The sequence below is a fragment of the Protomyctophum bolini genome (genome assembly GCF_963924005.1).
Source record: "Protomyctophum bolini genome assembly, chromosome: 4".
Taxonomy (NCBI): Eukaryota; Metazoa; Chordata; class Actinopteri; order Myctophiformes; family Myctophidae; genus Protomyctophum; species Protomyctophum bolini.
In genome coordinates this window covers 4,844,693-4,859,575 of record NC_137865.1, presented here as the reverse complement: position 1 = coordinate 4,859,575, position 14,883 = coordinate 4,844,693, and the positions used below count along the sequence as shown (strand labels likewise).

Here is a 14,883-nt window from a genome sequence, read left to right as displayed (position 1 = left end):
TGTTGTTCCAGGGACCCCTGATGAAGACCTATAGTCGGTCGAAACGTTGCATTTAATTGTTGCCTTAAAATAAAGTAAGTCTCGGAACTCTATACAAACTGGTGCACGGATGTTCTTCCTCTTCCTTGATGTTCCAGGGACCCCCCAGAAGCAAAGATTTAAGTTAAAAACGTTTTTCACACTTTTTCAAAAATAGCAGACCTACAAGCTCGTATGAGCTTGTAGATCTGCCGTTTTTTCAACAGCTAAAGCATTACATAATGCTTAAAAGTTAAAACACCTAAAAAGGGGGTATATATTCCCGTCCCGAATGGGTTAAAAACACTGATGAAAAAAGGCACGGAGTAAATGATTTCCGCCAGCGGAAAAGCACATTTCATTTTCTCTCGTGTCTCCTGATAACAGCGGGGTCCGCTGTATACATCACGGCGGCCCATTAACCCATTCTGACCAGAGATCAGATTCATACGTTAGGTTTCCACTGGGACACACACACACTGGTCTGATAAACCCATTCTGACCTGAGATCAGATTCGGAAAAATGTCAGCCGTTCTTCGATTTTTCAAAAATAGCAGACCTATACAAGCTCGTAGCGCGCCACTCGGTGGCGCGCTATGAGCTTGTAGATCTGCTATTTTCCCAATAGCTAAAGCACGACATGATGCTGAACACCAAAATGGGTTCCCGTTCAGAATGGGTTAAATGAAGCCTCCTCCAGGAAAAAAAAAAAAAAGCAATTTTCTCATTGAGCCGATAGATAGATGGTCCATTTAATAGAGAGACCATTTAGTTGTGGCTTCTCTCTCTCTCTCTCTCTCTCTCTCTCTCGCTCTCTCTACGGAGGAATGGCTGTGAGGAGATACTGAGTGATGACATGAACCTCACCGCACGCCGCACGGAGCAATAAGTAGCCAAGTACAACGTACTCAAGTACTCTACTTAATTAAGTACAATGGAGGGGCACTGCCGGCCTGTTTTGGACAAGGGGGGGGGAGGCTGATAAAAAGGCCCATATCAGCCTGTCTGTCTGTCTGTCGCCAGGCTGGCCCCGTCAACTGGAACTGTATGAGTCTAAGCAGACACACTATGTGTGTAAATATATACTGTAAGCCCCCCCTTGGGCCCTTTTATTCAGCAATGCCAGGGTGCTCCGATCAGGGTCTTTTTGGGACCGATCACCGATAGTTTTTCCTCGTGATCGGGGCGATATACTGATTATAGGTCCGATACGAGGTCTCGTGCCTATAAGGGGCAAAATTTGAATATTTCCAAAATTATTCTATGTCAAGAACCCACATCAAAACTGTTCCTGTGTGTGTGTGTGTGTGTGTGTGTGTGTGCGCGGGGAGGAAGGGGAGAATGTGTAGGGCTGTCACGATGACTCAAAATGATTTTTATACTACTGTATAGATCAGATTTTTTTTAAATACATTTATACCACTTAAAAGAGGTGTAAAAGATCGGTTTCTGCACATTGGGTAAATTGCCGATCACCGATTGGAGTGAATATCGGCCGATCATACGGCCTACATGGAACGATGGAAGTTGGAAATGCATGCCCCACCCCCACACAGTTTTTATGATGTCTGTGTGTCTTTTATGCTCACTCATCTATGGAGTTCTTTGTCAGGCATGCCCCAAATATGGAGCCTATGCAGGTGTCAGGAACATCATGTGATGTCAGAACAGGTCAGCTCCATATATATATATATATATATATATATATATATATATCTATATATATATATAGGGGCCTTTTGTGGCGGTTCTTGACAACCGTGCCTCCGACCGACTCGACGCCGGGCACTGTACTCCCTGTGGGGGTGTCGAGACAGACAGAGATGTGGTGCATTTAACCCATTCTGACCTGAGATCAGATTCACACGAGGTTTCCACTGGACACACACTGGTCTGATATAAACCCATTCTGACCCGAGATCAGATTCTAAATAAATGTCAGTCGTTCTTCGATTTTTCTCAAAAATAGCAGACCTACAAGCTCGTAGCTCGCCACTCGGTGGCGCGCTACGAGCTTGTAGATCTGCTATTTTTCAATAGCTAAAGCACGACACGATGCTGACACCAAAATGGGGTTCCCGTTCAGAATGGGTTTAAATAGATAGATAACCAAAACGATGGAGCTATTTTCACCCTATAGTGTTTTACACCTGCAGATCTGTGAGGTGACAATAATAAACATTCTTTACAGACTGTTTTTGGATGAGTGTGGATAAGGGTTAGATGGGAGCCATCTTTAACCCGTACCCCCGTGTATACTCGAGTATACAACAGAGTATTGGACTATACTCTCTACAGAGCTGCTGTGAGGCCATACGGAGTGATGAAACCACACACACACACGCGCGCACGTGCGCACACACACACACACACACGCAGGATGACAGGATACAGGAGATGAGGGGGGGATGCAATCACCTGGTTGTCTGTGAACACGACCAGTGATCCAACATCCTCTCCAGAGAGAGAGAGAGAGAGAGAGAGAGAGAGAGAGAGAGAGAGAGACCTTTAACGAAGCCTTTATTTAATCTTTTGTGTTCACTCACATATTCTTCAGGACATTTCTAGAAATGTCATGCTTTGGGTACTCACAATAATATTAAAAAACCCATGATTTTTTTCTCCTTAAAGAGATAAAACCAGTGACACTCTGTGCAGCTCAGAGAGAGAGAGAGAGAGAGAGAGAGAGAGAGAGAATGGAATCCAGTGGATTAATGTCACAAACACCGTGTAGCACTGTGAATACTATAGTGACGGTTTACCATTCAGAAATTGGTAACCGGTTAATACGAACGGTTTAAAATGCTTAACCGTTACAAACTGGTGCTACCAAAGTAAAAGCCCATTTCCCGTCTCACTGATGATAAAATAAAGCCAAATGTCTCATGATGGAAAACAATTTGTTGAAGTATTGTTCTTTCTCCTCGTTGTAAAAAATATATATATTATGTATTGTCAATAGCATTTTATTGTGGGGGGAAAAAACGGTGTATTGGTAAAAAAACATAGCAGATCTACAAGCTCATAGCGCGCCACCGAGTGGCGCGCTACGAGCTTGTAGGTCTGCTATTTTTGAAAAATCGTGAAAATGCAGCACAAATCTTTGAATATATATATTTTTTGTCCATTTTTTCAAATGGAAATTCTCCAAATGGCCATCACTAACTGTGAAGAAAAGCCACTACAGACATGCAGTCCATTATTTATCCACTTGAACCCCAGCAGAGCTTGAGCACAGCCCACTCACAGGGCCAGATAAATTATTAGTAATAGTATACGATTGTCTTCACAGTCAACCATGTCCTGCCTCACTTCTTTTAGCCTCGGAAAACCCAGACGTTTTTTATTTCCAGGGAGGAGAAAAGAAAAAAGTCTGGGGCCCGAGTCCACTTCAATTCGGCATAGAGTAGCGCAGACGTCGGTCACTCTCTGTTGATTTTCTGATCGTCTGCACCTTTGTTAAATTGACGCACACGCGCACACCTGTACACACACACTCCACTCTCTCTGTCGCTCTAATTAATTAGTCTCATGTCACGCAGCTGCGTCTAGATTATCCCGGCGGATCCTGCCATAGAAAGCAACCCAGGCTATACACTTCTTTCAACTCATAGCAAACATTGCTACAGGACGATAATCTACAAGAATTCAGGTTAAAAAAAAAACCTTTAATAATCACCAAACACACCTTGGCTCGAACCACTGAACAAAAGCTTCCATCACCGTGAATAAAGCCGTGATTAAATGCAACACATATAAATCAAACCCACTGTTGAGAAAATTATCACTATTAGTGTCAAGACGATCTCACCAGGTGTTCTCTCTCTCTCTCTCTCTCTCTCTCTCTCTGGAGGAAACCATGCAGATTGTTGATTCTATGCAATTATTATTCCGTGGCTTAATACTAGCCTGCTGTTCACGTCTCACAGCTGTGCTCGTCACGCGTACGTTAGTGGACTGAAACTAAAATGCTGTAATCTGAGCAACAAATCATTGGCCTTTACATTACATTATTTTGAGTATTGTTAGTGTTATATTAATGTGTCGTCATTTACATTTACATTTAGTGCCGACCCTCATGCGTAGCGCCAACAACATGTCATGAACCCTGTGACTCTCAACCTTGTGGGCCTGTTGGCAAAACACTATTTAACCCATTCTGACCTGAGATCAGATTCATACGAGGTTTCCACTGGACAGTGGACACACACACTGGTCTGATGAACCCATTCTGACCTGAGATCAGATTCTAAAAATGATGATAATGATGATAATATAACATTATTAAATGAAAAAAAAAAAAAAAAAAGACTAGCATTTTTTTGGCTTTTCTCCAGCTATAGCTCCACCCTCCTTTTTTCTCATCATTCCACAGTGGTTTTTATTGATTTTATTCTTTAGTCTTGGCCCTTTCTTAATAAAGTCGTTTAAAGCATTTGACTTTGGGTATATACCGATATAATTATCATCATTTGGACATGCTCTGGAAAAAAGGCAAGCAGCCCACCCATCTGACCACTCAACACCAAGACTAAAATGTACCGACAACGTTGTCAACAGATATGTCATGATATTTAGTCGACTAAAACTAGACTAACACACTAAAACATTCCAGGTGTCGATCAGACTATATGACTAAAACTTAAATCAAAATGTGCTGCCAAAAACAACACTGGTCAGATGGGTGCGCCGGGGCCACAAACAATTCTTCCATGATTTCCATGTGCATGGCTCCTGAATCGACACAAAAAAGACAGAGAAAGCCCTGAACAACAACACAAAAACACAAGTGAACCTCTCCTCCGCAGCAATTAAACTAAACCCTTTGCAACACGAACGAAGCTCCGGGCGGAGTTGTGTGACTTCAGTTCGGGTTTTACAGTCGTTCTGTTGGCAGCTGTTCCTCCTCGCACATCAACACCAACCAGATTCTCCTGCCTTTCTTCAGTTTCTTTTACAAGGCAGGCAAATGCTCACTGCAACTGGTTAACAAACACCCCTCTATTCCCTCTGACATGGTGGGGGCTCAGAGAGAGAGAGAGAGAGAGAGAGAGAGAGAGAGAGAGAGAGACAGAGAGAGACAGAGAGACAGAGAGACACAGAGAGCAGCAAAGACACAGAGAGACAGAGAGACAGAGACAGAGAGAGAGAGACAGAGACAGAGAGACAGACAGAGACAGAGACACAGAGAGAGAGACAGAGACAGAGAGACAGACAGAGACAGAGGGACATAGAGACAGACAGAGAGAGAGAGACAGAGAGAGAGAGAGAGAGAGACAGAGAGACAGACAGAGAGAGAGAGACAGAGAGACAGAGCAGCAGAGACAGAGACAGAGAGAGAGAGAGAGAGAGAGAGAGAGAGAGAGAGACAGAGAGAGGGACATAGAGACAGACAGAGAGAGAGAGACAGAGAGAGAGAGAGAGAGAGACAGAGACAGAGACAGAGAGACAGACAGAGAGAGAGAGACAGAGAGACAGAGCAGCAGAGACAGAGACAGAGAGAGAGAGAGAGAGAGAGAGAGAGAGAGAGAGAGAGAGAGAGAGAGAGAGAGAGAGAGACAGAGAGAGAGACAGAGACAGAGACAGAGACAGAGACAGAGACAGAGACAGAGACAGAGAGAGAGAGCAGCAGAGACAGAGAGAGAGAGAGAGAGACAGAGAGAGACAGACAGAGACAGAGGGCAGCAGAGACAGAGAGAGAGAGCAGAGACAGAGACAGAGAGACAGACAGAGAGAGAGACAGAGACAGACGGGAATATAAGTAGAGAGGAAAGTGAGACACATGCCGATGGAATGAAGGAGGAATTAACTCGTGTTTTTATAACAGGATACAACAGCGGATCTCAGACCATTAATCACAGATAAGACATAATATTTCAGTGGATCCTGTGTGTGTACACACTGTGTACAGTATATACTGTAATATATGGGGGCCCCCCCACTTTCACCTAGTGCGGCCTGCAGATTAATATCAGAATCAGTGTTGTTTTTGGCAGCAAATTTTGATTTTAGTTTTAGTCATATAGTCTCTTGAATAGTCGTAATGACTGGGTTTTTTTTTTCACTTGCTGAAAATAGCCGATCTATACAAGCCTATACAAGTTGTGGGCTTGTAGATCGGTTATTTTCAGCATGCAACTAATTGTAAAATGACTTGCAGTATACTGGGTCTCTTGTCCACTAGTGCCTTCCTGACATTTTAGGTTAGTTTTTATTTGTTGACGAAACCGTCAGTATATTTATAGTCTTAGTTTTAGTCATCATGGCTTAATTTCCATTTAGTTTTCGTCAGCGGAAAAAGGTAGTTGACGAACAACTTAGTTTTAGTCGACACAAATCAACACTAATCAGAATACTGATATATGTATTGCTGTTCCAATTCCAAACATGTCTATATTATTAATTTAATGACTTTTGTAAGCCACAGTGTATGTGAACGTATAAGTCCATGAAGTTAAATGAAATATAACTACCGGGCAAAGGCATTCGAAATGAAATACAATTTGGACTTTTCAGGATTCCAATTCAGAAATAGTATACTTTTGTGTGACATACGAGAATGACGCAAAGTACAGAAATAATTTACTAAATAAGATTAGAGGTCCCGGCCCGACGGAAAATATATGCAAATGTGCCTCCCTGGAATGAGTTTGGAAATATAGTAGCCCTCTCCATCATCAAAGTTGCGACCACTTCACCACTTTTCAACCTATCTTTTAATTAATTTTTCAGTCTGTGTCTCATAGGAGGGCCGTGGGCAGTTCAGAAACCCGTCCACCAGTGACGTCATCATCGTTAGGCAGATATTTTTTTGAACAAGATTTGTTTTACAAAAATGTTTAGATTTGTATTATCGCGAGAACGATGGCTTCCAGTAGTAGAAAAGTAGAAAGCCTGCAGTTTCTATTAGCTTGGATTCCCCATCGATGATGTCACTGGTGGACGGGTTTCTCAACTGCCCGCAGCTCTCCCATGAGACACAGACCGAGTAGAAAGAAATGGTGCCATTTTACCATGATCATGAGTGAGGACCTATTATATGAAGATAGGTTGAAAAGTGGTGAAGTGGTCCTTTAACCAATCACACACACAGCATTAAAACACCAGCATTATAGCACCAGTATCATCAGCACATAGATTATTCAAGGCCATAATATCAATATATCATAATATCAAAAAACAAAACACAGAAGGCAATAACAATGTCTAAAAACTAAGTCTATACTGATGGTTCTTCTATAGTGTCAACGCGGGAATTATAAAGAAGAAGAGATTAAAAAACAACCTTGAATGTATAAAAATTGCCAACATGTGTCGACCCGATCGGGGCGAGAACTAGACTGACAACCATACTGAGACCCATTAACCCAGTTTGACCTGGGAACGATTCCACAAAATAATGTCTTCTAAATCCTGACAGTTTTCTGAAAAACCTTATGTTTGTATGTCAGACATTTTCATGTCAAGGACCCCCCAAGATATGTAATTGGCCGCGACCCCCCATCTGTTGTTCCCAACGATTTGAGTTAAAAACGTTCACTCTGAAAGCATATATATATTCAAAGATTTGCGACACATTTTCCACGACTTAAAAAAAATAGCAGACCTACAAGCTCGTATGGGCGGCACAGGGTGCCGCGCTACGAGCTTGTAGATCTGCTATTTTTCGATAGCTAAAGTATAGCATAATGCTTAAGACACCAAGAGGGGTTCCCGGCCAAAATGGGTTATTACAAATAATAACAAATGAACAGGCAATTTGATATCACTGACACACCCAAAACCAGGTGAGTGAACACACCGATTATAATCAGCTATAGGAACATGAGCATAACCAGGGGTTGCACATAACTGGTGCGCAAATGCGCATGCGTGGTCAAAATAAATGTTGCACGGCAGACAATGCGATATGAAGCGCTCTTGCATACTGCCTCCATGCAGTGAGTACAACATTTACTAGCTCTGGTGTCAAATACTACAAATGTCTATCTACAGTACGTCCTGTTAAGTAGACTTAGAAAATAAAACTAGACTATAGTCAGCAAGTGTCTCTTATTTCGAAGGAGGTAGGAGGAAGTCCGTTTCGGTTGTTGTAACCAAGCTTGGTTACAATTAAGTCGTTATGATTCCGCTCCAAGTGCTATAGTCTAACCAAACAAGAACCCACCACGTGGATTAAACGTTAAACTAGTTCTCGCTCAAATTTTTTAAATAACATTTTCGAGAGCAACGTTTAGATGTAAATTACATTGTGTGTCACTAGTGTGTGTGTGTGTGTGTGTGTGTGTGTGTGTGTGTTTACAATACATGGCTGTCATGTTGGAAACAGCGGGTAAATCAAGCGGGGCGCAGCTGGTGCTCAGAGGGTTTGATTAGGCAGCGGTCTGTTATAGACGGGAGCTGTCATTATCCATGGGCATAACTCACCGCCTGGATTCAGCGATTGACCAATCAGAATCAAGCATTCAATTCAACCAAGCCATGTAATAAATGTAGTTATATGATATGAAAACCATGCGTCTGTGACTTAAACGATGTACACACTTTAGAAGTACGTTAAACATTGAACATATAGTGGCATTAGGATAGTATCTGTCTGTTATTTATCCGTCTCATGCTGGCTAACGTAATGTTGTGGTGGCAGAGTATAGAGACACTGCCCCGCAGGGCGCACCAGCCGGCAATCTCCAGGTGCTCTTCTGAGAACTATAGCCCAAAAACATGGGCGTCTAACTGTGGCTCAGGAGGTAGAGCAGGTCGTCCAATGATCCATGGGTCGGCGGTTCGAATCCCGGCTCCTCCTGTCTACACTCCTGTCAAAGTGTCCTTGGGCAAGATACTGAAGCCCAAATTGCTCCTGATGTGCTGGTTGGTATACCTTGCATGGCTTCCGCCGCAACCGGTGTATGAATGTGTGTGTGTGAATGTAATGCACAATCTATGTAAAGCGCCTTGGATAAAGGCACTATATAAATGCACCATTTAACATTATGTGCAGTGCACCCCTGATCCTGATGACACATCGGCAATCAGTCAATTGACACATTAAGAGACAGACGGACCCAGACAGTGGCCTTGTGGTTAGAGTGTCCGCCCTGAAAGGCTGAAACTGGGTTCGATCCCCGGCCGGGTCATACCAAAGACTGTAAAAATGGGACCCGCAATGCCTCCCTGCTTGGCACTCATCAAAGGGCACTCTCGACTTTTGACGAGAGTGCGCGTGAGCAGTATATTACCAGGGGCCATATTACACAACGCAATGCCGAAAAGACAAACAATAACGCAAAAATAGAAACAAATAAGCATATAGTGTTTGAGAACAGGAAGACTGATGGGCCTGTCAACTGTCAACTTGTTTTACTAGCCTAAAGGCTAAACAGACTTTTCCTTCATGTTGATCTGTTCCTCTGTGCACACATTACGCTCCCATGTGGAGTTGACTTGACATGTGGATTGTTGTTACCCCTTGTACACGCACCGAATTTAGTCGTTATGCTAATTGATTCCTCCCCACGGGCCCTACACACACACACACGTTTATGTGCGTCGTCAACACTGTTCGTATCCTCACTATAGCTCCCCTGCCAGTGAGGAGTCCCCACCGGGAGGACATATTAGAGCCTTCATCCTAGTCCTCCCGCAGTAATTCACTTTAATATGACGCACTGATCGACTGTATAGGTTTTTGTTTATTCTTTCTTTTTTTTTTTATACGATTTGTATTGCTTTTTCAGTTTAGTCACAAAGGAATAACTGCATAGAATGTACATAAAAGAATCATACCAACAATTAAGACCAAAAAATGAAACAAAACCAGACAAGAAAAGAATAAACACAATACATTAACACTACCAAACCTTTACAGAAAAGGTCATACAATACAATACAATACAATACAATACAGTACCATATTGATGCACCTTGCTTTTCCTTTCTGCCTGTTTCTTCTGTATACTACAGTACCTTTTTATCCTTCTTATTCTTACTTGTATGTTGTAACCTTAACCCATTTTGGGGCGGGAACCCCTTTTGGTGTTAGCATTATGTTATGCTTTAGCTATTGAAAAATAGCAGATCTACAAGCTCATGGCGTACGAGCTTGTAGGTCTGCTATTTCCAAAGAATCGTGAAAAGTGACATGAAAGTGTTTGAGAACGACGGACATAGAAAAACATCAGCCTTTTCAAGAAAACAGTCAGGATTTTAGAAGTAATTTGCAGAATCGTTCCCGGGTCAAAATGGGTTAACTGCTGTGCTGCCTCTAGGCGACTGATTTCCCACCCCGCGGGATAATAAAAAGGTATCTATCTATCTATCTATCCATCAACGCTGCCGACAGGTGCCGGCCCCAGCCTGCATAATTAGGAATAATACGCTTGACAAAGCCGGATGCCGCAGCACAATGCTTTACCACTGTACTGTACTGTACTGTACTGTACTGTACTGTACTGTACTGTACTGTACTGTACTGTACTGTACTGTACTGTACTGTACTGTACTGTACTGTACTGTGCCACCCGAGTGCCTGTGTGTTTCTTTGTCTAACCCATTTAGGCCCAACATCGAAATTAAAAAGAAGAAATGTCTTCTGAATCAGTCTAGAAATATCTATGTTTCTATGTCAGTGGTGTTCAATATTTCATGACAAGGACCCCAAAAATGATATGTTAATAAGCCACCGACCCCCCCGGGCCCCCCCCCCCCCCCATCTGGAAATATGTTGTTCCAGGGGACCTCCCCAGAAGCAAAGATTTTAGTTAAAAAACGTTCACTCTGTAACAAATTACAATATATATTCAAAGATTTTGAGGGCACATTTTCACGATTTTTCAAAACATAGCAGATCTATAAGCTCGTAGCGTGGCTACCGAGAGCTTGTAGATCTGCCATTTTTCATTAGCTAAAGTATAACATAATGCTTAAAGCACCAAAAAGGGGTTCCCGCCCCCAAAATGGGCTAATCATGTACACCTGCTGCTATGTATGCACCGAAAGGGAAACCGAATACCGAATATAGGAAACAGTTGGCCGAAAACCGAATATCCGAATAATTATGATTAATATTATATATCTTTTTTTCCTACCATTGCTGTCATGGCCGTACCTTAAAGCTATACCTGATTTATGACAAAAGACATGATTATGGCAAAACGTAACTTCAATAAGAATCACTATTATGGGTCCATAAAACATTTATTCAGCTCTTTTTTGAATGCATTAATTGCATACACTATTCGGTGATATATTTTCTGCCTATTCGGGCCGAAACCTTTTTTAGCCATTTTCTGCCGAATATTCAGTGCATCACGAATGTGGACGTACCAATGCGGTATACCACTTTCACACCGTATGTTTAACATCATGTATATGTACATACTGTATCTGACAGTGCTGCTCATAATGCTGTGAGATGTAAACCAAGCGACGTCACTGACGTGACATTAAAAAGGTGATTCTGAAGTAAACGGAGCTCAACTAGACATACCGATTCCGATGTCACATCCAAAGTGAGTCTTGTTTTTCTAATATCAATACAGAGCCAGAATCATGGTTGAACCTAGCCCCACAAGCAGAACCCAAATGTAGTAAAGTTTCTGACACTTTGATTACTTTACCCATTGGGTCCTGGTTCACGCTGGGCTGCCATCAGTTACGCACACACAAGCACACACAAATACAATGTAAACACGTAAGGAGAAAAGATTCTGCACGGTTTTACGCCATTTTTACCTGTGTTGGCTTACGAATGTGCGAACTATAAGTACCTTACATACCTCTGAGAAAATCTCCTGTGTCGCGGAAGCCGTTAAGTATTTTTAATCTATGTTTGATTAAAAATGTCGCTTCTTCCTACCTTGTTTATTGACACCTCATTGTACCGCCTATCTGGCTAGCTAGTGGTGCTATAGCTATGACGTAGCCGGCACAAGCCAACCGCACATCGGGAGGCGGTACAATAAACGGTAAATAAACAAGAGGAAATCAAAGCGACATTTTTAATCAAACATGGATTAAAAATACTTAACGGCTTTCCGCGACACAGGAGATTTTCTCAGAGGTATGTCAGGTACTTATAGTTCGCACATTCGTAAGCCAACACACGTAAAAATGGCGTAATACCGCGCCGATCGACTAAACGATGAGTTTGTTTATATCCGCGTTCCAACAATCGCATTAGAAAATCTTATCATGACCAGGAACCCTACATAAAGCGACAATCAAATTTCATAAAAGCTTTATGTAGGGTTCCGAGAGGGGCTAGGTTGAACCTAAACCCACTAAAAAGTTAGTTAGTTAGTAAGCCTTATTGGCTCGAAACGTCGTCAATAAATAAACCTTTCGGAGCATAATGTGTGTGTGCGCGTTCCCTTCTCTTTTCCTATGTCACTTTTTGAAGTATATATTTCACTATAGTTTCTACACGTAAAAATATAAAATACCAAGTGTGAACCCATGGTCATATTCATAGCTATATGCAGGCATTTGGCATAAGTTTAGGTAAATTGAACGTTGATTGCAATTTTATCATTTTTACAATGGACGGTTTATTTTCTGGGCAAGTTGGTCATGACCTTTGGCCAAGTAGAACGTGACCTGACTGTACTTGCCCTATGTGGGCGTCAACCCCTGTGCACTGGCCCAAGGCCATCTAAACAAGTGGTTCCCCAAGGTGGGGTCCGGGGACCCCCAGGGGTCCTTGAGGGAGTTCCAGGGGGTCCCCAGCTAAATGACAGTTTGGAACCAAAATGGACTGTAACTCTGAGTGTGTAAGTGTATACACATGGAACCAAAATGGACCACTCTCAGAGTTAAATTAACATTGATTTTACAATATAAATTGGGGTCCCACTCCCACCGTCCCTGCAGTCCCAGAGATAGAAATGGGGGTCTGTAGACTATATAAGGGCCGATTCATACTCCTATTTTAGAGCCGGATAAAACTCGGTTCGGCGCTGTATAGAGCCTACAATGTGATGTCGAACCGACTTTTATTCGGCTCTAGAATAGGAGTATGAATCTTCAAAACAATCTCCAAACAAGGTTGTCTGTTTAGAGGATTTTAAACCAAAGAAAGCACTATATGGCTTAATTGTTTCCATTGGGGTCATTTCCTTTGTACTCAATTCAACAAAACATTCAATGATAATAACTAAACTAACTACTCAGCTACAAGTAGGCCCATATAGGCTAATTTGAATAGGCCTACTACTTATTTAATAATAACAATTAATACATAATCTTTTAAAAGGTTAGTAAATACACATTAGGCCTGATTAGTTACTTTTTACCACAGCTGAGAGGTTGAGAATGTAAAGTAGAATGAGTTGTTTGAGTTGTTTGTTATTCATTATGACCCGATGACACACACACACACACACACACACACACACACACACACACACACACACACACACTTCCCTAATATGCATGTCAAACTGGGGGGGTCCTTGAAATTAAACGGGTTGAGAATCACTGCTAGAGCCGTAACAATCTTATGGTGGGGTTCCTCCTGCATCATGGCATGATCTCTTCAAATAGGGCTAATTAGTGTCAATTTGGGGGTCCTTGTTGACATGGACAAGTTGGGGAAAACCACTGATCTAAAACTTAAAAGAACGTCTCAAATCAAAGCACTTCGAAAAGACCACACCACAGACAGTATAGGCCTATACTCAAACAAAAGTACGAGTGATTCATAAAAGTAAACAGGAGACAACAGACAGACAGTGTGTCATGCTGTGAGTGACGGCACAGACAGAAGGTTTTAAGGACAGACCCAGAGAGCATTAATGAACTCAATGCCCTACAGACACATAGTTAGACAGACACACAGACGGACAGACAGACAGACAGGTCGACCCTGTCTCCGTGCCATTAGAGACAGACAGATCATCTGGGTTATGACAGGCCGGGACCCCCTGGGGGGGCGTGGGAAGGATGCCAGCTTTACACACACACGCATGACGACCCCCCCCCCCACACACACACACACACACACACACCCGTACACACACACACACACATTCTCTCTCTCTCTCTCTCTCTCTCTCTCTCTCTCTCTCTCTCTCTCTCTCTCTCACACACACCGTCTGCTAGCGAGATCACCACAAGCTGCTTGTAATGCATTTCACCATAAACCCGGGTTTACACACAAAAAACAACCAACAATCCAAACAAACCACAGTCGCGTTAATAATTTAACCCCGCCGTCCATCACAACACAAACGATACTATAGCCTAGATAATACCACGTAAACCAACAATAATAACATGACACACCGATCATTCACGATCAACACAAGACAGCACAAGAAGAGCCAGACAAAACGTTTTAGTCGAAGAAGCCACAGTTGAAGATTTTTTTAACCCATGGAGGCTATACTATAGTAAACTGTCCTGCTGTTTGCGGGTTATATTCACTCGTCTTTGGTTAAATCTGAACTATTGATCTCCACACACACATGGAGTCTACTCAGTCTAGCTGCAGGCAGAGATTTATCTAACCCCATAGATGTGTGGAGAGATGAGTAGGACACTAGACTAGTTAGCAGAGATTGTAGACACAGATATTTTAAACCCATTGTTGTGTAAATGGTAGCTCAATTTCAAGCAGAAAAACAGCCCCCCCCCGTCCGCGACACACAACAAACCCTCTCTCTCTCTTTCCAGACGAGAAAAAGCTGCGGATTCCGTTTTTCTGTCTCTGTACTGTAGCCGCGATAAAGCATTATTTGTCAACTTAAAACGCTACGAGATGCTACCACGCAGCAGTCACAGCATTGTTAAGTGGCTTCGGGGTTGATAAACAAACGCGTACGTCAAACACAAAACATTTGTTTTAGGACACTTTGTTTTGATTTGAC

At 42.4% G+C, this 14,883-nt stretch overlaps 1 protein-coding gene across 1 annotated transcript in view; it reads right to left on the bottom strand.

Moving 5' to 3' along the window:
• Positions 1-14,883, bottom strand: part of LOC308314747 (tetraspanin-18B-like) — an 87,956-nt gene that overhangs the window by 72,565 nt on the left and 508 nt on the right. The gene's annotated exons all lie outside the window — the stretch shown is intronic.